Here is a 6120-nt window from a genome sequence, read left to right as displayed (position 1 = left end):
TGTGTTGGTTTAAAGATGAGTATATTAATACTACATATTAAAGCATTTCCCCTGCCCTAAGAATTCTTTTCCTCCCCTCTCCTTCTTATTTTAAAAGAAATGAACCCATTTTTGAGGAGCCCTCGAAGTCCTGTGTGCCCTGGACCCTGCCCACTGTACAGATGGGATAAGTTGGTCTTGCCCAGAAGTATTATACTGCATTCACTTATTCCCTTAACACGTCTCAGGTGCTACTCTGTGCCGGCTCTACCCCAGGGACTGCGGATAAGACAGTGAACAAACCAGCCAAAGTTCCTGGCCCTGTAGCATGACATTGTCGTGAGAGAGACATCAAACAAGACAAAGGGCAGAAGGTAGACATCCCCAGAGGAGGGGCTTAGGGAGAGTGGCAGTGGGTTGTGGTGGGGTCACTGCAGTTCATTTATTTATTTTGGCTGCACTGGTCTTCCCTGCTGCTCGTGGGCTTTCTCTAGTTGCAGGGAGTGGAGGCTACTCTTGGCTGCACTGCACAGACTTCTCATTGTGGTGGCTTCTTGTTGCAGAGCACAGGCTCCAGGCTCATGGGCTTCAGTATCTGTGATTCATGGACTCTAGTGCCTGGGCTCACTAGTTGCTGTGCAGGGGCTTCGTTGATCCTTGGCATGTGGAATCTTTCCAGACCAGGGATCAAACCCATGTTCCCTGGGTGGTGCTATCCATTGCACCACCAGGGAATTCCTGTGGTTTAAATAGGGTTGTTGAGGAGTCCCCACTCAGATGGTGACATTTGAAGAAGACTCCGATGAGGTGAGGGGGTTAGCTGTGCTGGTGTCTGGGGGAGGTCATGCCAGGCTGAGCAAATGCAAAGGCTATGGGGTGGAGCTGGACTGAATCAATGACAAAGCAAATAATTATTCAGCCTGCAGTGAAATCACAACACAGAAAGAGCTGCTGGGGGCAGACATGTGGCTCTAGGAAAGCTTATAATAGGGGGATGTGACCTCGATGGAAGGGCTCACTGTCCTTGAGGGAATGACACTGGACAGGTCTGTTACCACTGAGTGGAGGGGTCAGTGTGTGCAGAGCTCTTGCGACAGGAGGGCGCAGGGTGAGCTGGTGAGCCTGGGATGCAGCAGTGAGTAGGGATGGACAGGAGAGGCAGCTTGGGCTCAGCCCTCGGACCTTGTGGTCTGCTGTCATTTTTCAAGAATAAGAAAAAACTTAGGTCCTATGTAGCAGGCTTCCCAGGTGGCACTAGTGGTAAAGAACCTGCCTGACAATGCAGGAGACTCAAGAGACACAGGTTCAATCCCTGGGTTGGGAAAATCCACTGGAGGAGGGCATGGCAACCCACTCCAGTTTTCTTCCCTGGAGAAGCTCACGGACAGAGGAGCCTGGCGGACTACAGTCAGTGGGATCGCAAAGAGTCAGACTTGACTGAAGCGACTCAGCCTGCGTGCATGTGCATCAGAGTGGGTGACATAAATCATGTCCACATTTGGCAAAGATCCTGAGCTCAGAATGGACAGTGGATTGGATCAGGGCCCAGGTTGGGGCACCAAGGAGGAGCTTACAGAGCTGTCCAGGTGGGAGAGGATGAGGGTGATGCTGGAGGGACAGAGGTGGTGGCTGCCCAGGTACTTGCAGGTAAAACCAAGAAGACTCATTGACAGGTGGAGGCGGGCAGGGTATGGGGAGGAGGGAAGGAGGGGTCAAGAAGTTTCCAGCTTGAGCACCTGGGCAAAGGAGAGGAGGCTGGTCACAGGTGAGTCACAGGTTGCCTTTGAGACAGCATGAGTTCCAGGGCCTTTGAGGCACAGAGGACACTAGAGTTGTGGTTCTGGGGATCAGAGACAGTCTTTTGAGAATCACTTGCACACGGAAGCTGAACAATGGACAGTGACATCACCAGGGAGGGGTGTAGCACAGAGCAAAGAAGACTCACTGGTCCCTGGCCAGAAGAGGGGAATGAGAGAACAGAGTCTATCTTATCATATCTCCAAACAGGAGTAACAGTTGGAAAAAAATACCGACGTGTTTTTCTATTTTGCATTTACACACAAATGACCTGCTATTTTTTTAGCTCAGTTCTCACAGCTGTAACTTATAAACCTCAACATCCCAATAGCTTAACACAACAGATGCTTATTTTTGGCTCCTGTGAAGTCCAAGACTTCCCTGGTGGTAAAGAGTTCGCCTGCAATGCAGGAGACCAGGGTTTGATTCCTGGGTGGGGAGGATCCCCCTGGAGGAGAGAATGGTGATCTACTCCAGTGTTTTTGCCTGGAGGATCCCGTGGACAGAGGAGCTGTCCATGGAGTCGCATAGAGTTGGACATGACTGAGCAACTGGTGAAGTCCAAGGTGGTGTTTCTTATGGACAGGGGACTTCCACGTGGTCATTCAGAGACCTTGGCTCTTGCAAGAGGCCCACATCCCACTCACTACATTGGCCAGGACCCAGTGACTAAAGGGAGGCTGGGATCCCATGACTCCTGCCCAGGACCTGGAGGAAGTGTGTGTGTGTGTGTGTGTGTGTGTGTGTGTGTGTGGCGAGGGTGGGGGAAGCTGACATCCGCTGCTTCTTTAGCTTTTATCATCTTGGAGGAGGGGAAGGGAGTTGGGGACAGTTGGGGATGCTAAGAAAGCAAAAGCTACTATCTCGTTTTTGATATTCAGAGGAAGGTTCTGCAGCCAGAGGAAAGGATTGAAATCTGGGCACTATCAAAAAAGAAAGGACTTAAAAATTCCACTGACTTTTTTTTTTTTTTTAACTTTACAAGGTTAGAAGCTTCCTTTCTTAACCCTCCAAGGCCAGACCAAAGCTCGGTGTTACTCCCTCTTTGTGGATGAGGTTCTCCATTTCATCATTGGGTCTAGACAGGAGCCCAAAGTGGGAGGAGGGAGACAGGACAGGGAGGAAACACGGGCGAAGCCCACCCCCTGTCCCTGGGCCCTGGGGGAGACAGAAGAGGCATGAGGCTGGGAGACGGCCAAGCTGATGGGGACCCATGAGGAGGGGACCCCTGGGGTAAAGGCTCAGCCCACCCCTCACCTTGGGAGGTGTTTATAAGGGGCTGAGTTTCCTGGCTGGAGGGATGAGCAGGGTGGGTTGAGTTGCTCTACTCCAGGCTGAAAACTGCAGTGTCCCTTTGGGAGGAATGACCTGGAGGGGATGATCCTCCACCTTGGGGTGGAAGGGCAGTCAGGATGGGAGGTAGGTGGAGGCTGGCAGAGAAATGCAGACAGGGCCCCGTGGCTCAGATGGTAAAGAATCCACCTGCAATGCGGGAGACCGGGGTTCAATCCCTGGGTCGGGAATATCCCCCGGAGAAGGGAAAGGCTACCCACTCCAGTGTTCTTGCCTGGAGAATCCCATGGACAGAGGAGCCTGGTGGGCTACAGTCCATGGGGTTGCAAAAGAGTTGGACCTGACTTAGTGACTAACTTCACAGCAGAACCCGGGAATCAGGGGTCTACCAAATCCCACTGGTCCCTGCAGTGCACTCTGGTGTGACTTCCAGCCAGGAGGTCACACAAGCCCCACCCTGCCCCCAGATTCCCCTAGAGAGGAACAGGAGGACGAAGTCACTATCCTGAAGAGCCTGGTGCGTGGGTGCATTCTGAGTCGTGTCTGACTCTTTGAGACCCTATGCACTGTAGCCCACCAGTAAGAACTACCTGGGAAGCCTGCCAAGAGACTTAGTCAGACCCAAAAGGACAGTTCAAAGAATCCCATTGAACTCAAGTTTGTATCAGGTTTGATCAGTCAGTGCCTCCCCGTCACACCCTCAAAGCCCCACCACTGGTGATGGTTCATGAGAAAGCTCAGTTCAGCCACAAATAAATAGCTGGATACCAGTCCTTTGCACCCCGAAAATGGTGGGAACAGCTCAGCCCATGGGCTGGGGCTTCAGCGCTAAGAGAGGGAAGAAGAGGGAAGGTGGGAGATGACCTCAGGTGGGTCCCCACGGCATGCTCACCTGCCTGCCATCCCAAGTCGTCCACCAGGTGGTGGGAGAGCCCCACCGTCCAGACTTGCAAGGAGCCTGAGAACAGGGAGGGCCGGTGGGGGGAGCCAGCGGCATTTCTAGTGTTTCTCTGGCACAGAAGGGAAGAGAGATGGTGCTTTTAAAGCCTTTTCCCACCTTGTAAGGATTCATGGTGCTCAGGCTCATTTTTTTTTTACTTTGTAAGCAGACTTTTCCTGCAAAACACACAACTGCATTTTTTTTTTTTTAAAAAAGAATAACATTATTTTAAATAACAGATCTCTTGCCAGGCCTTGTGTTAGTACTTTTATGGACTTGAAACCTCACTTAATCATCTTCCCTTTAGGAAGTGGGCATTACCTGCACCATGTTTTTTGGATCTGGAAGCCTGAGGCTTGGTGAGCGAAAGCCACGTTGCAGTCAGGGTTGGAGCTTGACTCAACCTGGGACTTGAACCCAGGACTGAGTGAATCTGGGGCCCACACCTCCCACAGCATGTGAGGGCCTTGGCTGCAGTGTTTGCTGTCTGGCTTGGGTGTTTATTGAGCACCTGCTTTCCACCGGTCGGTCTAGGAGAGTGAGGGAGGCAGCTTCATCAATACCAGCCCAGGGACTCCCCTGTGGTCCAGCAGCTGAGTTCCCAGTGCAGGAACCCGAGTTTGATCCCTGGTCAGGGAACTAGGTCCTGCATGCCGCAATTAAATATCCTGAATGCTGCATCAAGGGCTTCCCATGTGGCTCAGGGTAAGGAATCTGCCTGCCAAGCAGGAGACGTGGGTTCAGTACTTGGATTGGGAAGATCTCCTGGAGAAGGGAATGGCAACCCACTCCAGTATTCTTGCCTGGAGAATCCCATGGACAGAGGAGCCTGGTGGGCTACAGTCCATGGGGTCACACAGAGTCAGACAGAGTGAGCAACTAAGCAGCAGCAACGTGCTGCAACGAACATCGGAAGATCCTGCCTGCTGCAGCTGAGGTCTGGTGCAGCCAAATAAACATGTATATATATATAAACAAACCATCCGGAGACCTTCACCACCTGCGCTCCACCCTCCTTTCTCAGCCTCCCCCATGACTGCAGCCCCGCCGATGGTTTGCCCCAGGAGCTGCCTTTTGGCTCCCAGTTCAGAAGGACTGGGCGCTTACAGAGCCTCAGGTGTGTGTACGTGTGTGTGTGTGTGTGTGTGTGTAAGCGTGTGCTTCCACATGTGTTGTAGAGAAAGGTGCCTTCTCTTCTCTATTATAGTTAACAGATTACTGGTGTCCTTCAGTCAACACTGCTTTTCGTTTTTCTGGGCAACTTCTGTGGATCTGATGTGCCCTCCACACACACACGTGCGTGTGCACACCCATGCACAGAGTTTGCCTTGCAGAACCCAGGGGGCAGGAGAATCCGACTCCTTTTGTGTCCTCCTGCGCAGCCTGGCAGGCGGAGGGACAAACACATGGTGGACACTTTAAACACATTTATTTGATCTACACAGAACGGGATCAGCTGAAGTTGTGTGGTTATCCCTGTGTCTACACAGGTAGATTATGGGTTAAAACAAATTGTTATGGGCAGCCTGGGAACTTCATCAGACTATTTCCAAGCATATGGCTTTCTTGTAAGGAGCCTATGACACCAAACCAAACCCTGGGCTCTGGGCCGTCCAAAGGCTGGACAAAGTGGGTTGGGAGCGGGGTGCGGCGTGTCTGGTGTCTAAGCTCAGCCAGAGCAAGAACCCAGGTCTGGATGTCAGGAGTGCTGGAGCAGAAGGGTGTTTATACTCAGGTTTTAGAATCGAGGCACCCAGGAGGGCTGTGGACTCCATCTGTGGGCTGAGACACAGCCTCACAGGGACATAGGGTCATTTGAGAAAATGCAGAATGCCCAGTTAAATTAAAATTTCAGATAAACAGCAAATAATTCTCAGTATGGGTGAGTTCCGGGCAATACTTGATATCCAATATTTTGATATGCCCCACCCGGCAGCCCTGCTGGGTCAGCTCCCGGACCCTGGTGGAGGAAGCCACCTTGGGGAGCCCAAGACCTTCTTTCTTGAAACTGCTAGGCAATCAGGACCCCCAGACTTGGGCTTCTGACCAGTGCTGGCTGAGTTCAATTAGATTTACTGTCCCCCCATGCTGGTGGCTCAAATGGGAAAGAG

The sequence above is a fragment of the Cervus canadensis genome, chromosome 13 (assembly GCF_019320065.1).
Source record: "Cervus canadensis isolate Bull #8, Minnesota chromosome 13, ASM1932006v1, whole genome shotgun sequence".
NCBI classification, from domain to species: domain Eukaryota; kingdom Metazoa; phylum Chordata; class Mammalia; order Artiodactyla; family Cervidae; genus Cervus; species Cervus canadensis.
This window is presented reverse-complemented; position numbering follows the sequence as displayed.